At 44.8% G+C, this 22,313-nt stretch overlaps 1 long non-coding RNA gene across 1 annotated transcript; it reads left to right on the plus strand.

Moving 5' to 3' along the window:
• The first annotated feature begins 884 nt into the window (after positions 1 to 884).
• On the plus strand, positions 885 to 13,001 carry LOC136576240 (uncharacterized). Its single transcript, XR_010786323.1, has 4 exons — positions 885 to 943; positions 1,565 to 1,713; positions 10,310 to 10,473; positions 12,699 to 13,001. It is a non-coding gene; the product is annotated as an uncharacterized lncRNA (long non-coding RNA).
• Positions 13,002 to 22,313: the final 9,312 nt, after the last annotated feature.

A 22,313-nucleotide genomic window follows, 5' to 3' on the forward strand; every position in this document is an offset into this window, starting at 1 on the left:
TTCAGCATGTCCAAATCGTGTCCCCACAGCAGATAAGCTGCCGCCAGAGGAGTCTGGCAGTGGTTTATTCCCCTTCTGCATTTAAAGAACATGCACACTTAACTGCTTATGGTAAAGTTGGGAGGAATAGCAGTTGGCTGAATGAGCATTCTCCAAAGTACAATCTGAGGGTGGATTCAGATGAATGCAGTTTTCTCCCATTATGCTGGCCGTGCTAATCACGGCCGCATAGCGGGACAAAACGAAAGCACTGATTTCATTAGGATTTCATTGCTTTGCTTTACACTAGCCCTTTTCTCAGACGTTAATACTATGGCCGGGAAAAGATAGGACCTGCCCTATCCTTTCCGCATGTAGTGAATAGGGCAGCACTTATCTTCCCGCATTTTAAAAAAAACTCATCTGCTCTGGTGCAGAGTTTGAAAAGCAGGCAAAGGGGAAGAAATTCTGTGCCGGTGAGTGTAGTTGCGCCTACGCTCGTCTGAATCTACCCTAAATTGCATACTGAGCTTTACTTTCTGAACCCATTAACAGGCAAACTGAGGCTACACAACCATGTCCACAGCGAGCACTAATGGGTTGCTCTTATTTGGTCTTTACAATGGACAAAAGCTACATCACACCACAATGCATCTATAGCAGCTGTCCTGCCACTGATAACATTGTGCTGGTATTGAGTAGTTGCTTGTAAATCATTAGTATTTATAAAGACTCTAGATTTATTACAGCTCAACAATTACCATCTTTCCCTGAAAAACAGAGATAGTTAAGAATGTGTTCAACCCGCCATATAAATTACCAAGTGTTGAAACTGATGATTAAAGACTACTTGACTGATAGAGGGACCTATAAATGCAACTACAAGGTACATAAGTAATGACTGAAAACAGCAAGTGCAAAGGAAGCTTGTACAGCAGAAAACACCAGAGCATAGGAAATGCAGGTTAGTGCATTACTGTATTACATATAAATGTACATGACACAGCCAAGGGATATGATATATAACGGCAAACACCAAAAACTGTCCCAGGGCAAAAAAGTGTCCAGAAAAGCTCACTAAAAAATATGAAACAACTGATGTTGTAGCGAGCAACAAGGGCACTTTTCTTTAAGACATTTTGGGATAAAATTTTGCGGCTGAATATGGGAGATTTCCTAATACTGGAAAGGTTTCGGCGCGTTCATAATTTTGAGGAATATTTGGACCTTATTATTTTTAATGTTACAGTGTTGCTAATACTGAGGAATAGTTACAAGCGTTAATTTTACTACTCTTCTATGAGGTATACCACCAATCCTGGCACTCCTCCGCAACACTACTTTAAAAGGCAAAATTTATTAGCAGTCCCAAAATTTTTCATAAAATATTTGATAAATATGGCTCATACAACATGCACTAGTTTTCAAGACCCTCTTACATTCACCTAAATGGAATTCACACTTCCCAGCACATATTCATAGACCCAAACTCACCCAACAGAGGCCTTAATAATCGATATCTTGAGAATAGGGGTCCTGTGTCCCACTCTTCTCATCACTGCCAAGATGCTTTTCCCACCCGCAGTGATGTCACAGGAAATGGAGCAATGGCTGAGGAAAGGGCAGACGGAAATACCTGAGCACTTGCTGATCAACTATCCCCACAGTCCCACTGAAGATGAATAGGGCAGCAGCGCGCTTGCACATCTATTCATTCACCTCCGCAAGATTAAAGTAAGTCCTATTCATACTTATGCTGCTGTCACAGAGAATACTATGCTATTCTGTCCTCCAAAACTGATAGAAATGAATGAAAACAATATATGTAAATGTTGTGATATGTATGTGTGTATATATCTATGTGATTGTTCCCAGCAAGAGAAACCAAGTAATCTTGTAGATATGATACCTTTGAATGGCTAACAAAAATACATGATGTTATAGCAAGCTTTCAAACCTTTCCGGGTTCTTCCTCAGGCATAATGGAATAGATCACCAGAGGCATGCATATAACAAGACACAGACACGATGTGATTAATTTTCACTTTGTGACTTGAAATTGCCTTTTAATATGGTGACTTTCATATTTTCTCTTTTGTGCCTGTGACTAGAAAAGTGCTCGGCCACAGGTAATTCTGTCTTTCTCTGTTTAATTGTATGGTGATGCGATCTCATCCTCGCTTTCAGTTTATGTCCTGTTTCTCCAACATAAAGGCCCCCATTAGGACATTTACTGCGCAGGATCAGGTACACAGCATTGGACGTGGAACATGGGAATAGCCCCGGGATCTTATAGTCCTGCTGTGTGTTGGGGATCTGCATCCTGTCTGTGGTCCGTATATGTGAGCAGGTCTTGCAGCTCCTTTCATTACAGGGATAAGTTCCTTTTTGTGTGTCCGAGGGCAATGCACTCCTTTTATAAAGTTCCTCAAATTAGGATGTTGCCTGTAACATAGGAGGGGCTGGTCGGGGAATATGTGTAGGGTATGATTTCCTTGCAGTTTTCCTTAGTACCTCTAGCTGTGAATTGAAGGTCACTACTAGATGTAGACGATCGTTTTCTTCCTTCTGTGTATTGCAGTAGTTGATTCCTGGGTATCCTGGTGGCTCCGGTGATTTGGTCATCTATGTAAATATTAGGGTAATTATATGCATGTGTAAGTATATAATGAGTATATGTTTGTGTATATTGTGTAAGTGTGTGTAATCTAATTTTTTTATTACATTGGAGGTATATGCTCAGTGAACTCCCAAATGCATACCCTTCAACGGAAAATTTCAAAGCATGCCACTGTATCGTCATGTAGTGGCATACATCGGACATTGACATCCATTGTAAAAAAAAACTAAACATTTTTTACTATGCTTCTTTGCATTGGAAAATATAGTAGATACAATGCCACATACAGTGAATACTAAAGGACTCTATTTTGGCAGAAGCTGGGTGCATGGGAACCTATGAGTGAATCGGAAGTATATGTTATGGAATACTCACAACGTACGTATACCTCCAACAGCCAAAAAGGAGATGTGAACAGAGCCCGTGTACAGCTCATGTTGCATTATTTGTACTTTATATGTCAGGAGGATTTGTGTTAGATCTGTGGAATAGATGGAAACTGGGTGCTCTGAATCAATTCCTCTGGTGGGTCCAATGTACCCCAGTCCAACACTAGACGTAAGCTGTGAATAAAGTGTAAACAAGCCATTACATCACAATGACAGATCTGCTTTAGGCTGGGCTCACACAAGAGTGTTGATATAGCATATTCCACGTGTTTTGCCCGAAATACGAGTGCAAGAAAACTCACAGCATGTTCTTTCTGAGAGCATATTACATGCACATACACTGCGTGCCGTGCGTGTATATCTTGCAGCATGCACGCTGCGAGAAACAGTTGTGTGAGCCCGGCCTCATGGATTGCCAAAGTTTAGTGCAGCTTCAGACAAGTGTTAGTACAAATACATTCGCAACATCGTATTTGCACACGTTTGAAAAGCTGTTAATTAGGGTGTTGCTCATGTCAGCGCTTATTTCTTATTACATTTTGCATGCGCACTCCCTTTCCGTGGAATTGATTGGCTATTAAGTGAGGTCCAGCTGTCTTATTTTCCTGCATTTTGCACAGTGGCACATCCTTCCTCTTGCTGCGCAAAACGCTTTTTTTGCGCACTTGTTAGAATTACCCATTGTAATCAATGGGTTCTATTCTCTGTGTTCCACGCTCGCAGATTTTGCATACACAAAAATGTTCTCAAACACGCCCTTCTGAAGGAGACTTTATCAGCATATTTTCAATATAAACTTTTAGAGAAAAAACTTCAACTAAGCATCTTGCATCCACTAGATGTCAGCATTGTTCCAAATGAAAAAGGTTTTAGTTTAATTCGGTAAGCTAAGCCATTTGCAGGATATTCATTGCATGCTCATTCACACGTCTGCTAGCTATGCCAAAGCCGGAAAAATTTCAAATTCCATTTATAAATTCCATTTGCACAGACTCCAGGGGCTAATACACAGCCAACACAAATTTCATCAAGGAAGACCTTATTGATAGATTATCCAGTTCCTGACAAGCAAGTTTTAATTTTTCCTTTTTATAATTTTTTGGCTGTATGGGAGTTGTTTTTTTACCAAATAAGTTGTATTTTTCAATAGCACATTTTAAAGTGTTATATAATGTATTTTCAAAAGGAAAATAAATTGTGGGATAGAATGGAAAAAAAAATGCAATTCAGACAATGTTTTTGGGTAATATATTTTATGATGTTCACTGTGTGAGGGCTATTTCAGACGACTGTATATCGGTTTTCACGCCGAGCCGATATAAGGTGTCCTTGTTTGCAGGGGGAGAAGGATGGAAGAGCCAGGAGCAGGAACTGAGCTCCCGCCCCCTCTCTGCCTCCTCTCCGCCCCTCTGCACAATTTGCAATGGGGAGGGACGGGGCAGGGCTAATTTGCAGAACTTAGCCCCACCCCCGTCCCGCCTCCTTTCATTGCAAATAGTGCAGAGGGGCAGAGAGGAGGCAGAGAGGGGGTGGGAGCTCAGTTCCTGCTCCTGGCTCTTCCATGCTCCCCCCCACCCCCCGCAGATGAGGACGACGTATATCGGCTCGGCGTGAAAACCGAGCCGATATACATTCGTGGGAATGCAGCCTTATACTGACAATGAGGGCGGCTTCAGGCGAGCGAGCTTGAGCATGCTTTTGCGCAGTGAATAGAACCCATTATTTTCAATGGGCTTATTCACACTTTTGCTTTTGCAAACGCGACATGCTATATTTTTGTATGTATTTGCACACCTAAGGCACTTTCAGAGAAATTTCACGGTTAGATCGATAACATCAGGGACTAATTAGGCTACACAGGCACTTCAATCATGGTGCGGGTGTGTCCTGCGCCGATGTGAAAGGTCCCTGGCAGCACAGAAAGTACAGTAAAATGTGCTAATCTGCATGTCCCAGCTCAAAAAGTCACGCTACTGCAAGCGTTTTTGCGCTTACACTGAAGCTGCCCTGACAGACATAATGAGATACTGGAAGTAGTAATATCATATGAGTTCTGCTCCTCAATAAACTATTCGCTTATTACAGATGTCTGATCAGGGCCAGCTCCCTACTATGGGAGTCACATGACTAAGATTCATTACTATGGACAGACCAGTTCATTCTACTATGTGAATAGTGCCATTGCACTGATAAAAAGAAGGTATGACAGCAGAATTTTAAAAGCGTTCTCCGGAACAGGACCTATTCTGAGGCTGGGTCATTAATAGTAAATCAGGGATAGAATGGGGAAAAAAAATGCAATTCAGACAATGTTTTTGGGTAATATATTTTATGATGTTCACTGTGTGAGGGCTATTTCAGACGACTGTATATCGGTTTTCACGCCGAGCCGATATAAGGTGTCCTTGTCTGCAGGGGGAGAAGGATGGAAGAGCCAGGAGCAGGAACTGAGCTCCAGCCCCCTCTCCACTATTTGCAATAGGAGGGAGCGAGATGGGGCGGAGCTAAGTACCAGTGTGTAGCTCCACCCCCACCCCTCACATTGTAAATAGTGGCAAGGGGCCGGGGAAGGGGTGGGAGCTCAGTTCCTGCTCCTGGCTCTTCCAACCTCCCCCCCTGCAGACAAGGACACCGTATATCGGCTCGGCGTGAAAACCAAGCCGATATACGGTCGTCTAAATAAGCCCTGAAACTGACATGTGAAAGGAGTTGTCCACTCTTTGTAGTATTTATAAGGCTGGAGTCACACGAGACAGAATTCCAGCGGAATTCTCGCGAAATGGCGGCACCAAAAAACGCAAGAATTCAGCTGTAAAAGCACAGCTTAAAGCCCACGGTCTTTAGCCGCGGGTTTTGGAGCGGTTTCGCTGTCGGCATTCCACTGCGGCTTTTTCTCCCCACAGAGTGGAGAGAGGCCGCTGCAGAAATGACAAGAGAATTGACGTGCTACGTCTTTGTTTTCTGCGCCGTATGGCCATTTCCTCGCAGTTTAGCCGCAGCGTGTGGTTGAGATTTTTGCAAAATCTCGTCCACTTTGCTGGCTAATCCCGGGATTAGGAGCCGCAGGCGGAATTGGAATTGGACGTTCCGCGTGGAAATTCCGTCCCATGTGAACCCAGCCTTACTGTTTTTTTGAACTCAGTAGGAGCAGTGCCTGCAATACCAAACAGCCACTGCAATATAGACAACACCATCTGCTTCCAGCACTGTCTGCACTTTTACAGTGGGCCCAGTGATCAGGAGTTTCTGAGCACCGATCAACTACTGATTTACTATTAACCCCTTCCCGCTGCAGGGCGTAAGTTTACGTCTTGGCAGCCTGGTACTTCCCGCAACAGGGCGTAAACTTACGTCCTGGAGATAGCGCGGGATCACATATGATCTCGTGCTATCCCGCAGCCGGAGCCGGCTGTCAGTCACAGCCGGCGTCCCGCTGCTACAGCGGGGGGGCATCGGAGTTGCGCCCCCGCTGTTAACCCCTTCCCTGCCGCGATCTAAGTAGATCGCGGCAGGGAAAGAGTTCACAGAGGGAGCGCGGCTCCCTCTGTGTCTCCCGCCGGAACTCGCGATGTCATCGCGAGAGCCCGGCCTGTCACCATGGCAACAGGACGCCAGACACTGGCGTCCTGTATTGCCTATGCCTAGGATCGCTGTATAAGCGATAAGGCATGGGAGAGCAGTAGCTCTCCCATGCCTTATAACAGCGATCATCAGGGCAGTGATTAAAGTCCCTCAGAGGGACTCAAATAGTGTAAAAAAAACAAAGATTAAAAAAATGAATTAAAAAAAAGTAAAAAAAAGAGTAAAAAAAAACATTTTTTTTATGCTTTTTCTCAGATTAGCATAAAAAAAGGTAAAAAAAATAAATAAAATCCCACATATTTGGTATTGTCGCGTCCGTAACGACGCGTACAATAAGTTGCACATGCTTTTGACTGTGCATGGAAAAAAACGCTTAAAAAAACACTAAAAAACTGAGGCAAAATGCTAATTCTTAGCATTTTGCCTCACTAAAAACGCAATAAAAGTGATCAAAAAAGCCATATGTACCCCAAAATGGTACCAATAAAATCTACAGCTTGTCTCGCAAAAAATAAGCCCTCATAGAGTGCCGTACATCAAAAAATAAAAAAGTTACAGGACTTTGAATGCAGCGATTTAGAAAAAAAAAAGATTTCCAAGAAAAAGGGTTTTATTGCAGAAAAGTGGGAAAACCTAAAAAAAATGTAAGAATTTTGGTATCGTTGTAACCGTACCGACCCGCAGAAAAAATGGAATGTCTCATTTATGCTGCATGATTAACGCTGTAAAAAAAAAAAAAAAAAAATCTATGGCAGAATTGATGCGTTTTCTCTCCCTGCTATCATTAAAAAAAATAAAATAAGTTTTACAATATAGTCTATGTACCGAAAAGTGGCACCGATAAAAACTACAGTTCGCCACGCAAAAAACAAGCCCTCATACGGCCGCGTCGACGGAAAAATAAAAAAGTTATGACTTTTGATAAACGGAGAAGAAATCCGCAAAAAATTGTTGCGTCCTTAAGCTCAAAATAGGCCATGTCATGAAGGGGTTAATGACCCAGCCTCAGAATAGGTCCTGTTCCGGAGAACGCTTTTAAAATTCTGCTGTCATACCTTCTTTTTATCAGTGCAATGGCACTATTCACATAGTAGAATGAACTGGTCTGTCCATAGTAATGAATCTTAGTCATGTGACTCCCATAGTAGGGAGCTGGCCCTGATCAGACATCTGTAATAAGCGAATAGTTTATTGAGGAGCAGAACTCATATGATATTACTACTTCCAGTATCTCATTATGTCTGTCAGGGCAGCTTCAGTGTAAGCGCAAAAACGCTTGCAGTAGCGTGACTTTTTGAGCTGGGACATGCAGATTAGCACATTTTACTGTACTTTCTGTGCTGCCAGGGACCTTTCACATCGGCGCAGGACACACCCGCACCATGATTGAAGTGCCTGTGTAGCCTAATTAGTCCCTGATGTTATCGATCTAACCGTGAAATTTCTCTGAAAGTGCCTTAGGTGTGCAAATACATACAAAAATATAGCATGTCGCGTTTGCAAAAGCAAAAGTGTGAATAAGCCCATTGAAAATAATGGGTTCTATTCACTGCGCAAAAACATGCTCAAGCTCGCTCGCCTGAAGCCGCCCTCATTGTCAGTATAAGGCTGCATTCCCACGAACGTATATCGGCTCGGTTTTCACGCCGAGCCGATATACGTTGTCCTCATCTGCGGGGGGTGGGGGGTAGCATGGAAGAGCCAGGAGCAGGAACTGAGCTCCCACCCCCTCTCTGCCTCCTCTCTGCCCCTCTGCACTATTTGCAATGAAAGGAGGTGGGACGGGGGTGGGGCTAAGTTCTGCAAATTAGCCCCGCCCTGTCCCTCCCCATTGCAAATTGTGCAGAGGGGCGGAGAGGAGGCAGAGAGGGGACGGGAGCTCAGTTCCTGCTCCTGGCTCTTCCATCCTCCCCCCTTGCAGATGGGTAGGACGTATATCGCTTGGCGTGAAAACCGAGCCGAGATACGTTCGTGAGAATGCAGCCTAAAAGTAGTTCATATATGTTTATCCCTGTCTACTTTGTCTGGTGTTTTTTTCTAGTTATCTTCATTAACAACAACATGAAAACAGTACCTGAAGACAGCAGTGTGTTTTAACAGCTGTTTTAACCTTTAACTCCTTCCCAACATCCGCTGTACATGTATAGTGGATTTTAGGTGTTGCTGTATGGAGCAAGCTTCAATCCTGGGTTTTTACCATTGTGGCAAAGCAGTACACAGAATGGCCTGCAGAGGGCTGTAAAACAGGCATTCTGTATGATAATCAGCATGGACAGCTGTATGGGTGTGTCTGCTGGAGATAAAACCTCCAAACACTCTGAGCCAAGGTACTGCTACTGAAGCTACTCTGTGGGAGAAAAGCTGGGGGAGGCTGAAAGCCTGAGGTCCATAGCAGACCAGGCTGTGGTACGGCCACAAGTCTGGCAGGGAAAGACGCCCCCAGACTGACACCCTGTTTGGGTGCACTGTTGGGCAAGGCGGCAACATGTAGTGGTTCTAAGCCACTATGATAGATAGGAGAGCATCCTATGTGAGTTAGTAGCCAGACAGCTTGAATTTCAGTTAACCCTTTCCAATCCAATTTGTATCCTGGTTTTCCTAGGGGGCTTACTCTTTTTCTGCCGTTATACAACGGCACCATCTGCTGGCTAAAGCCAGCACTGCATGAGGTGACACGTTGGATAGGCTCTGACGGCAGAGAGGTTGGCAATATACAGTAAGAAAACCCCGACGGATGTCTTCCAACATCGGAGCTGTACAGCCTTAAATCATAATGTCTTCAGAGGTCAGACAGTGGATTGGAAAGGGTTAATGCATGTGTGCACTGTGACTAAAGAACAGTGCGAAGAGTTGTTACTTTTGTATCTATTATTTACTGCCAAATAAAATAGACTTCTTGAATTTTAACAGCTACTCTGATCTGGATATAGGTTCCTGAAGTGCAGCCACCTAGAATATATATTTTTTTCCTTTGGCTATTTGCTTTAATGACCAAGGTATTCTATTACTTTGGGCTGTTCCATTTGTGCTCTCCATTTCTAGGTGCTCTGAGCAACAAGGTGTTTGCCAGGATGTAGCTAGAGGCTCATGGGGCCGATGCAAAAGTTTATCTTGGGGCCTTCCAACTTCTCTTAACCCCTTAACACAGAGGCGGAACTTGAAGCTTCTGGGGCCCAATACAAATCCTGTAACAGGGCCCCAAGTATAATGCTTTATTCATACTGAGCTCCCTATATGAAGAACCAAGGCCTTATGGACCCCCTAAGGCTCGAGGGCCCGGGTGCAACCACATCCCCTGCATCGCTTATAGTTACGCCAGTGGTGTTTGCTGGTGGCAGTATAGAGTTTTTATAACAGCCTTCCACAAGTGTGACGGCCTGATTGTTTATCAGACCATCTACTCCAGGTGAGTCTTTTCTATCCATTTGTCCTTTACCAACATCCTGTAGTACTGTCTTGTTTCTGATTACACATTGTTTAATGTCCTTTTAAAAAATGGACCAGAATTAATGCCGAGAAATTAATGTAAGAGTCCTCCTATAACCTGGATGTCCTGCCAGCTTGGAGTCGTTTCCACAGGTTAAAAATAGGAGACCTTTGAGCTGCTGGAATAAACGTTTTCCCTGGAGGTATGTCTTGGAGATGTGTGGCATTTCTCAGGATCTATAATAAACTAAGGCTATCATCTGAGGCATGAAAGAAACTGGATAGAGTAATGGTTTTTATCTTTTTTTGCAAGGAAGAAGTGTAACAAGAAATTAAGCCTGCCAAAGAAGAGCGAACAGCAAGTTTGACAGAGGTTAAGACATTGTGTGGACTGCATATACGTCAGATTCCCGTGGTCAGTGTAAATAAAAAAAAAAATGAGCAGAATCCTCCAGCAGATGTGTCCATTCCTCCAGGGTAAGTTCAATTGCAGTAATTTGCGATGGACAATTGTATAATTTCTCACTGCCAGGGTGAACAGCTTAAAGAAGAAACTGCAGGTTACATTTGTAACACCCCAATAGACTTACGGTTGGTATCTCCGGAGGCATTTTGTTGTCACGGTGACGCCACACTCTATTTGGACACTCCGGATGGTATGCTGCAGAAATAACGGAGACGAGTCCAGTATAGTTTAGTAAACTGAGAGTGAGCAGTTTTACTAACTTTGGTATTGGTAAACAATGGGTTAACTTTACAACTTTCTGTGGAGGACTTTATCTCAGGTGAACAAGGATGCAATATAAGACTGGCAAGATACATTAAGATTGATTTGATGATTCGCTGGTTTTCAATGCTCTCTCTATTATTTAGCTGATGACTGATTTACTAGACAATTTTCCCCACTAGTGAAGTTAGATGAACAGATTTAAGTTTGCTTTAACTGAAGGTATATTAGTGAAGCAGAGAGACTAGTGACTATGTGCTGATCCTGGCTTTGGTTTTCACAGGGTAGCTGTAACTCACTGTTTGATGAAGATCCTTGAAAGGGTCTTCTGGAACTCTGCTGTAGAATAGCAAGGGAGCAGGTTGTGCACCACACTCTATCTCGGCTAGGAATAACTCACAGCATACTCCTCCTCTCCGACTACAAAACTGCAATCTTCTTCTTTAACTCTCCTGGTTGAGTCTGCTAATTGCATTGCGTCACTTCCTTTTATCATCTCTCTCTCTACCCGCACTCTTGCATAGGGACTTGCATGTTTGTTTCCAACCCTTGGGGCTCTGCACCAGTGGGATTAAACCTAACTGTCAGCCAATAAGAGGCCAGCTGATGCAAGTGATGAGCTCTAGCTTACAGTAGAAGGGGAGACACAGGTTGTGTCTTTAATTCTGGGTGTCCTAAATTAAACCATGCAAATTTGTTTTGCGGGTCTTTTGGTTCAGAAAACAAATTGCAGCATGCTCCATTTCAGTTTGGTTCCTGCATGGATGGGTTCCATTGAAGTCAATGGAAGCCATCCAATCTGTGGCCTATCTGCAATTGCATTGCAGATGGGCCACGGATTCCACTGGAGAGCAGGAGTTTAAAAAAAAACGGCACTTCCACACACATCCGCAGTACAAAACAAAGAAGACCACATCAGACGGCCACATCAGGGTTGAATTTTGCTGCCGGCTCCCGCATGCGGAATCCGATCGGCCCGTGCACATGTGGTCTAAGGTATTATGCAGGGCTATTCATGCGTGGTGGAGAACAAAACATTAAGTGGGGGAAGTTCAAATTCTTTTCAGCTAGTCTGTATAGTAGCACTAATCACTCCAGCACCTGTGTGTAAGAGGTCCTCCCAAAAGATTTGAGCAACTGAGCATGTTTAGCTCTATGATACCACCCTGATCTTAGTGTACACAGGTGGCAGAGGTTTCCTGCTAAAGTGCAGGCCAGCCAAAAAGAACTGGAGCTTCTTCCTACCAGCACTGATCACATTAGATTGAAGCTTTGAGAAGGAATTAAAAGAACACCAGGGAGCGCCATAACAAGTATGAACCACCAATATCTAGATAGAGGTGCATTTTTTTTATTACTTCAATAAAACATGCAAAACGTTTTTTCTAATAGAGAAATGCAATGCTGAATGATGGGACAATCCTTTTAAGTTGACGAACCGAAACAAAGACACGGGCTTTCCTTGTCTTACCCACTGTAGCTTCAGTTCTTGAGTTGCAAGACATAGGTAACAGGACCTTGTTCCCCTGATACATTTGGGGTCCCAAATGGGAGATCCTCCACCCATAAGACATTTATGGCATTTTTATGTGGATAGGGTTGAGCAAATCTAGGAAAATTTAGTGTGCTTGCACTTGATGGATGGGTGAATTTCTTACTTTGGGAGCTATACTACCACATATAACGCAATGCAAGCTTGCTTTAGTTTATGAGAGGAAATTCTAATCTTGCCTGTCAGTTTACTCATCTCTAACTGGGATTATCATGAGACAGAAACACTTTAAACAAAGGCATCTTTAAAATGCCCATTAAGGAAACTAGTTGACTGATACAAAGTATAGTAGGCAGCCCTTCAATACCTGTATATATACACTGTGAGTAGAAATCACTGGTATATAAAAGTTTCATATAGTGATTGTGTATAATATTTGTTTTATAATTTTGTCATTATGTTTTTTCTTTTTTACCTCACTAGAAGTGACCTTCAAAATGCAACATTTGTCAACATGGAAAGCCCTTATACCCTCGGCATAAATAAATGAAGAACGAGCTGACTACATTTATAGCTATGTGGAAGAGATTCAGCCACAGCGGGTTGTTGATTGGGACTCTTAAGAGAACACAAGATATATTAGGCCACTTGCTTGTTATTTACACTCTTGTGCTGGGAGCTCTGCTATGTTCTAAGTTCATGGTTAATATGTTGCTTCCCAATGCTAAAAATTGACTGAAGACAAAGCTGCCATCATCGGTGTATGTATAAATCCTGTAGAATTAACTATTTGTAGTGAGCTTTGTTTTTTTATAATCCATGTAGAGTCCAAGTCTACTAGCTGACATTGTATACAATCACATAGGAATGGATTGTCATTGTCTCAATTATTTATATATACATATAAACTAAAAAGGGCCATGCCATTAAAAGATGAGTTATTAAAAAGCTTTTTGAAATAAAAAAAACAGTCAAGACTGAATATTTATTCACATCCTCTGTGTCCTCATACCTCCTTTTCTAAAGTACCTGACTGACCAATGCAAAACCTTTCAATTTGTGTGTGAATATGCAAGCATTTATCCAATGTTTCGAAACAAGGGCTGGAACTAGTCATTTTTGTGTCCTAGGCAGGTAAGGAAATTTGTACCCCATAAACCCAAATATCAATTCAAAATGTTAGCAACTGGGTCATTGGTGAGAGGACAGATTAATGGAAACATCATTGTTGGTCTATGTAAGTGAAAGGGTTAATTGGCAGATTTCTGAATCAAGTATCCGGTATCCAGTTGTTTACTTATCTTAGGCTCCAGAACTATATGTGCCCTAATTACTGATCTACAACTAGATCTGGGTGTGCAGGGATCCTGCTATATGGATGGACAGTTTTGAGTGGAAACGTCAGGTTCCAAGATTCCAAGAAGAGATGTGATGAGCATCGCCAGAAATTGTTTTAACATATGATTGTTGGACTGGCCCTAGCTTCAGTCATTATTGAAGTCTAGTGTCTTCAGTTCCCACTAAGCCCCCCTCCTCCCTATACTTTACTGTGCTTGGGATGGGACTTTTACGGACACAGCATTACCAAATATGTATTTTTGTTTTATTATTTAGATGATTTTATTATAAATATGGCAAAAGGTTTTTCTTTTAAACTTTTATTATTTTTTTTAAATAATTAGTAAAACTTTTTAAAACTAATACTTACTTTTTTAGTCCCCATAGGGGGAAAGAAATTGCAATGCTAGCTTGATAGGTACTCTGCAATGGCAGCCCTAAGGCCCTCCTGAAGACCCCCGGCTGCCATGCCAAATCACTTTTTTATCGTGGGGGGCAGTGCGGGACCCTCGAATATCAGGCAGGGCATTTAAATGCTGCTGTCAGAATTGACGGTGGCATTTAACCCTTTCCAATTCACTGTCTGCCCTCTGAAGACATTATGATTTAAGGCTGTACAGCTCCCATGTTGAAAGACATCCGTCGGGGTTCTCTTACTGTATATTGCCAGCCTCTCTGCTGTTAGAGCCTATCCAACGTGTCACCTCATGCAGTACTGGCTTTAGCCAGCAGATAGTGCTGTTGTATAATGGCAGTAAAAGAGTAAGCCCCCTAAGAAAACCAGGATACAAATTGGATTGGAAAGGGTTAAAAGATTTACAGCTCAGATGAGTAGCGCGGCACCTGCGTTGTATGGAGTGAGATCACCCCACGATTCCCCTTCATACATACCCTGAAACTGCAAGATGTAACTGTACATTCTGTAGCATAAAGGAGTTATACAAGCAGGTACTGATTTTTATGTCGGCTGAAACTCAACGACGAGCTAGAACCTCACAATTCTCATTTGAAGGAGATGATAATCATTCAATCTGAATATAACTTTAGGGCCGGTCATCAGATCTCGCCTCTTCAGCTGCATAGGAGTGCTAAGGAGAGCAGAGGCTGGCCAGACAGCAGGAGCTAAATTTTTAAGCAGCGAAAATTAGATGTAGTTCCCCCCTTTTCCACAAGCAATGGGCAGACATTCACTTCATATAGGCAGAGTTTATCAGATATGTGACTAAAGCCCCATTTAAACACACAAATGATCGCTCAATATTTGTCAGAAACTGACAGTTTTGAGAGATCGTTTTGCAGTAGCTACTATTGGGATAATCAGCCCATTAGTAGCTAACTAGCTTCATTTGCGTGTATTTCTGTTCTCTAAATACATCACTATTGTTCTCCAGCGGGACAGCAGCTGAAAGAATCTTATCAGCGTGCGCCCCCTCTTATCAGGGATAAAGAATTTCATGCGGACATGAAGTCAGCGCTAAATGAAAAGTGCACAATGGGCGCACATTTACACACAACGATTATCACGCATAACATGTGGCCCGGCAGAAGATTTCTTATAGCTCTTGGACTATAAAATAACTATAGTCATGTCAGAGACATATATAAATTCACTCTTTGTTAAAAAAAAAATCAAACACTTAGAAGGAGTTGTCATTTTGCTGCAAAACCCAGCATACAGTTACATCACAGGCAGATATACAAATGATTAAGGTTGTGGTGGGATTAGATGAACTGGTCCTATAAAAAGGCTCTGAGGCTACATGTGTGTAGCTACCTCTTTTTCCTCTTGTGTACAGCTTGTTGACCACTAGACGCCTCTACGATGCAATAGAAGAGCTTTAGTTCAGTTACCAGAGTCTGAGACGGACGCATGACCCGGGTATGTTAGACTCATTCCCCTATTATTAAACACTCACTTCCTTACTTAACTACAATAACCACTGAGACCGATTTCTTTGGAAATTTTTGGCCACAGCAGCCAAGTTTATTAAACAAAAAACACATACAATTATTTTAACCTTTTAATACGAGGGGAGGCCCTGGAGGCAACCAAAAATACCAAAATTACCCAAAGGGGGGTCTGGTGTTAAATAAATAAATAAACCCGTACCTTGCCTCCAGCCGTCACCCGCCTCGGAGACACCACTAGCCCCCCTCCACCGGGATGCTAGAAGAACAAAAATACCTTAAGGCCACCCGGGATCCCTTCCCTGGCCTTCTCCCACACACCAGCCCCAACACCATAACACCAGGGTGATAATACCGGTGAGGCCGTCCCCACCAATACTTCCTTTCACCCAACATACCAACTCAGCCTCCAAGGACCCCTCCCCCCGTCCGCCCACGGCTGCCACGACATGTTATACATATCATTTTGCGCCACCTCATCGTTGTACCTGAAAATGCTAAATAATGTAATTAATTCAATCTACAAACCATATCAAGGGAGGGAGGGTGGGACACAGCTAATACCAGATTTTAAAATGGCGCTCCCGCCCAAACTACCCTTTTTATGAGTACTTTTAACCCCTCCCCTTACTTAACCCTTAACCAATTAAATTAAATATAAATAGCCCACTCTCCTATGTCCTTCCCCCCCCTTCCTTTCCCAAACTTACTTTTATTATTTATTAACCCTATCCTACCCGCTCCATTCCCTAACAACCCTGTCATGCAGGGCCTACTCTCATGGGCCCCTGCAGGGCCCGATCCGGCCCCGAGCTTGACCCGGGTATGTTAGACTCATTCCCCTATTATTAAACACTCACTTCCTTACTTAACTACAATAACCACTGAGACCGATTTCTTTGGAAATTTTTGGCCACAGCAGCCAAGTTTATTAAACAAAAAACACATACAATTATTTTAACCTTTTAATACGAGGGGAGGCCCTGGAGGCAACCAAAAATACCAAAATTACCCAAAGGGGGGTCTGGTGTTAAATAAATAAATAAACCCGTACCTTGCCTCCAGCCGTCACCCGCCTCGGAGACACCACTAGCCCCCCTCCACCGGGATGCTAGAAGAACAAAAATACCTTAAGGCCACCCGGGATCCCTTCCCTGGCCTTCTCCCACACACCAGCCCCAACACCATAACACCAGGGTGATAATACCGGTGAGGCCGTCCCCACCAATACTTCCTTTCACCCAACATACCAACTCAGCCTCCAAGGACCCCTCCCCCCGTCCGCCACAGCCAGCAGAACTTACTCCCTAAGTCTGCGCAGCCCCCACAATCGCAGAGCCCTCTCTATCCCCTCTTGGATCGCCAGTGTCCACATATCGGTACCAACCTCGTTGAGGTGTACCCCGTCACTCCTCCAGTAACCCCCATAACCCCCTTCAAGATCATGGTGGCGAATCTTTACCCCTCCATTCCGAACGACAAAATTCGAAATGTGCCTATTAATTTTAATGCGAGCTTTGTTTATCTTTTCTACTGATCTCGCCATCCGCCACGTTTTCCTAGGCAAGATCTCCGACCAAACTATGATCATGTCCGGGAATAACCTTCGCATGCGCAAGAAGTCATGCTGTATATCCCTCCGTATCTCCCTCGCAGGTCTTCCACCCAGGTCATTGCCACCGGCATGCAGCACTAAGATGTCCGGTGCCTTGTCTAGCTCCACAAACCCTTTTACCTCCGGAAGCACCCTGCCCCACATCATACCCCTCATACCAATCCAGCGGATAATCGCGTCATCCCTTGAAAACCCAAGCTGACGGCCTTCTGGTCTCAGCTTAGCTCGATCAGCTGCCCAGAACACAAAAGAGTGGCCGACGATCCAAACCAGCGCTGGATCTTGACCTGTCAAGACAAAACCAAACACAAAGAATCCAATAATCAAATATCCGTTCAAATGTGTATACATACCCCAAAACTGTTTTTTTTTTTTTTTTTTTTTTTTGTGTGTGTGTGTGTCTCATCCTCTATCATTAAACCAACCCTCAGGTCTAATATAGATTTGGTATCTTTTTGATTCCCATCTCCCAATTTTTTGCACCACTGACGGGCTCAAACCCCATTCTGCAGCCTCTGTAGCCGCACCAATCCTAAAAGAATGGGACGAATAACCCACTCTTTCAAGGCCTAACTGCTCCAGCGCCTTTTTCAACACTGCACTAAATTGAAACTTTGATAGGTAAAGGCCATTCCTATGCTGCAATAACGGACCATCCTTTATTACCAAAACTTCCATCAGATTCTTCACACACCCCACCGGACACATACGTGCCCCAGGTACTGACCCCAGGACAATCTTTTTCCCTTTTCCTAATTGGTCGGTCTTGGAGCTTCTCAACCAAATTTCCAACTGGTCCCTCAATAACGTAACATCTGTGCACAGCAGACCGCCCCCCATTTTCGTGCTGGGTGATACCAACTCACTGATACGAAAAGCCCCGAAAAAGGCTAAGGAGAACGCTGCCTTAAACAAACTTGATTCAAATGAGTTGTGACAAACCACCTCCAATGCCTTCCCCAAATTCTCCAAAACGGCAAAAGATATCGGCCGTCTACCATCTTTTCCCCGTTTTCCTTTTCTAAAACCTTTTAAAGCTTGCCGTACTATAAACTCTTTAGTAACATCCCTCCAACCTTGCAATTTAAAATTAAACGCTATGGCCGCCATAATGCGATCCACCTTAGCCACTGACCAACCGCTACTAGACGCCTCACTCAATAACCATAACAACGCCCCTGTCCTATCTTCATCACTATGGACTTCCCCCAAAATTCCCACCCAACGTTCCCACTCCTTCCATGCCGAATCATACGCTTTCCGCGTATTCTCAGCTAAAGATCGTCTTATAAGGTGCTCCGCTGCACGTCTACCAGACTCCAAAGTTCTTGAGGGCATCGAATTCCTTCCTCCTCCGCATCCGGCACCAATGTTCGAAAACGCTCCCACTGAAAGCGAGAAATTGAGTCAGCAATGGCGTTCTCAATCCCCGGAACATGCACAGCAATTATCCATGTGTTAAGTGACAAACACAACAAAACCAAATGCCGTAACAAGTCCACCACTGGGGGCGAGTGCGCACTTAGTGCGTTGATAGCTTGCACAACCCCTAGATTGTCACAACAAAACCTAACTTTTTTATTACGAAACCAATCTCCCCAAATTGCCACTGCCACGACAATGGGGAATAACTCTAACACCACCAGATTTTTAACCAAACCTGCTTCCACCCATTCCTTTGGCCATGCCGCCGCACACCATTGTTTTCTAAAGATTGCACCAAAACCTGTGCCCCCTGCGGCATCAGTGAACAGTTCCCAATCCACATTATCAACCCCTTTTTCCATCATAATTGACCGCCCATTATATTTTCCAAGGAATGACAGCCAAACTGATAAGTCAGCTTTCATTTCCTTTGTGACCCTAATGAAATGGTGAGGAGATTTAACTCCCGCCGTTGCCCTAGCCATTTTTCTACTAAAGACTCGCCCCATGGGCATAATCCTGCAGGCAAAATTTAGTTTCCCTAATAAGGATTGCAGATCTTTAAGCGTCACTTTTCTGCTTGACTGTACCTTAAGTAGATCGTGCTCCAAAGAAGACAACTTCTCTGGCGGCAAACGACACTCCATGGCCACAGTGTCAATTACAATTCCTAGAAAACTCAAACATGTTGTAGGGCCTTCCGTTTTTTCCGGAGCCAATGGCACACCGAAATGACATGCGACCCATTGCACCGTGTCCAGAAGGTTCTTGCAAATATCATTATTTGCCGGCCCTATACACAAGAAGTCATCTAAGTAATGGATGACAGACTGAATCCCTGCCACGTCACAAATCACCCACTCCAAAAAAGAACTGAACGCTTCAAAGTAAGCGCATGAAACTGAACACCCCATTGGTAGACATCTGTCCACAAAAAACATCCCCTCCCAATAACAACCCAGCAAACGACAACTGTCTGGGTGCACCGGCAACAAACGAAATGCTGATTCAATATCAGTTTTCGCTAGCGTCGCCCCCATCCCATACTTGCGTACCCATTTTACGGCTGCATCAAACGATGTGTATACCACCGAACAGAGTTCTGGGTCGATCCCATCATTTACTGATGCCCCTTTTGGGTACGACAAGTGATGAATGAGCCGAAATTTGTTCGGCTCTTTTTTAGGGACCACCCCTAGCGGTGACACCACAAAATCCTCCCAAGGTGGGGTCTCAAATGGGCCCGCCATTCTACCTAAACTAACCTCCTTAAACAATTTTTCATGCACAACCTCCCTATGCTCCGCCGCCGACTTCAAGTTTTTCAACGAAAACGGAACTTGATGCCTTGGTTGCGGTATCCTAAAACCCTGTTCAAAACCTTCAAACAAAAATAACCCCTTTTCTTTATCCGGGTATCTATTTAGATAGGGGACCATCCTTTGAAGATTCACCGGTGTCATCCCTTTTCCAATTGCTTCCCCCCCCTTTTCCCTTATCCTTTCTGAAGCAGCGAGAGGCGCCGTGAGATGCGCCTTCACAAACTGAGCAGACGTGCTTGAACTTGCATGTCGCTCCAAATTTACATTTTCCCTCATTAAATTGCCAGCAAACTCCTGGCTTTTTACCTCCTGCTTGTCCCCCCTGTTGTCCGCTCCCAGAAACCCCACTTGTGCCGGCTGTGCCGGCTCCTCCCTGAAAGGGATGCCCGTGTCTAACCGGGGCCATCACTCTAAGCCATAGACCGATGTCCTTATGGTCCCATCGGATGCTGGGCCTAACCGACTTCCGCTGACGAAATTGTTCGTCATAACGGAGCCAAGTTTGCCCCCCGTATGTACGGTACGCCTCTCCAATCGCGTCCAGGTAACAGAATAAACCTGAACAATTCTCTGGATTCTTTTCGCCAATAACGCTCGCCAATATTGCAAACGCCTGTAACCAATTCTGAAAAGTTTGCGGGATCAATCGCCACCGCCTCTTTTCTTCTTCCTCCTTCTTGTATTCCGTCCTTTTTCCCTTTTCTAGATTAAATTTTTCCAACGGGAGTAGAGAGAATATCTCCACGTACTCGTCCCGCCAGATCTTTTCTTTGATCTCTTTTTTCAGGTGTGCCCCCAAAGGACCCTCAAAGCACACATACACCTCTCCCTTAGCCTTGTCATCAAGCCGCACTGCATTCCCGTCCTTCTCTGTCTGAACGGCGACTGTTACCCCTGACGTTGCCGATGCTGTACTGACCGGCTGACTATGCATTAATGTCCCTGCATCATTTGCCGAACCGGCCCCCCCCCTTGCTAGCCAAGCCGCCACAGGCGACGGACCACTCAGGCCCCTTGACGCTAACCCCCTTTCACACCTTACCAAGATTTCCCGCACATTACCCAATAACTGACTTAGATCAGCCTCACTGTTGCCCCCCCCCCTTTCTCTATCACCTACTCCCCCAACCCCCACATTACCGCCAGCATGGATTATATCACTCTCTTGCATTGTATTGCTATCTTGCATCACATTTCTACAATGCATAACACTTCTACCCCGCACTGCGTCTGACATTACATTTCTATCATGCAATATATCACTATCCTGCATAACATTCCTATCATGCAATACATTACTATCCTGCATAGCATTTCTATCTAGCGATAAAGACAAATATGATAACATTTGCTCACCAGGCCGCATGGGCGCTGTGTCCCCACCAGCCGTACTGCGCGGATCCTGTAGAATCTCCGTCCTCCTGTACGCCATGGAGTCCTCAACGCGACCCGAGCCACCCGGATGCTCGTGCTGTGTCGGCACCATAACGGCCGACCTGATAAAGCCCCTTGATGGTCCTGCAGCTGCACTGTCGCCTGACAAACTCCTCTCACTGGTGCGCTCAGCCGAACGCACCGTTGCCCTGGGCAGATTTTCATGTTGCTGGTCATCTTCCATACCCGGCCCTGCTCTCCTTGAGCCGACCGTCCTGCCTCTAGATCCTCCCTCAGATGGCCCCTCGCGCGCCTCACGCTGCCTGGCTGGCACCCGGACCGGTGCATCATCCAAGGCACCAGCCGTTGCTTCTCCTGTGGCTCTCATTACAGGCTCCGCTAGCCCCGCCCCCCGAGGAGAGCGGGACCTGCGAGAAGCCGTTAACCCAGGCCGGCTTGCCGGATTCCTCCTGACCGGTCTATCACTGGCTCCCTTTGCTCTGGGAGCAGGACGACCGGCCAAAGGGTCCCCAGAGGGGCTCCTGTACCTGCGCCTGGGTAGTGGCTCATTCTCCTCCGCTATGAGCCTTGTCGGAGGACGGGTCCTGCGCGCGCGCCGCGCTCTCCCACTCAACTCAGACGTCGCCGCTGCTCCTGCCTCTGCCGCTGGACCCGATGTTGCCGCTGAAACGCTCAGCATGCCGGCTACCTCCTGCTGTAGCCACCCTGCCGGGTGGCGCTCCGCTGCTGCCCTCAGCTGCTCTAACACTTCCTCAACCGAAGCCATAGTAAGTCTCCCTGCTTTCTTACTCTGATATCACTCTGGTATGTCACACAGCTAATACCAGATTTTAAAATGGCGCTCCCGCCCAAACTACCCTTTTTATGAGTACTTTTAACCCCTCCCCTTACTTAACCCTTAACCAATTAAATTAAATATAAATAGCCCACTCTCCTATGTCCTTCCCCCCCCTTCCTTTCCCAAACTTACTTTTATTATTTATTAACCCTATCCTACCCGCTCCATTCCCTAACAACCCTGTCATGCAGGGCCTACTCTCATGGGCCCCTGCAGGGCCCGATCCGGCCCCGAGCTTTATTGGAATGCAAGAAAAT

This window comes from Eleutherodactylus coqui, chromosome 1 (genome assembly GCF_035609145.1).
Source record: "Eleutherodactylus coqui strain aEleCoq1 chromosome 1, aEleCoq1.hap1, whole genome shotgun sequence".
NCBI classification, from domain to species: domain Eukaryota; kingdom Metazoa; phylum Chordata; class Amphibia; order Anura; family Eleutherodactylidae; genus Eleutherodactylus; species Eleutherodactylus coqui.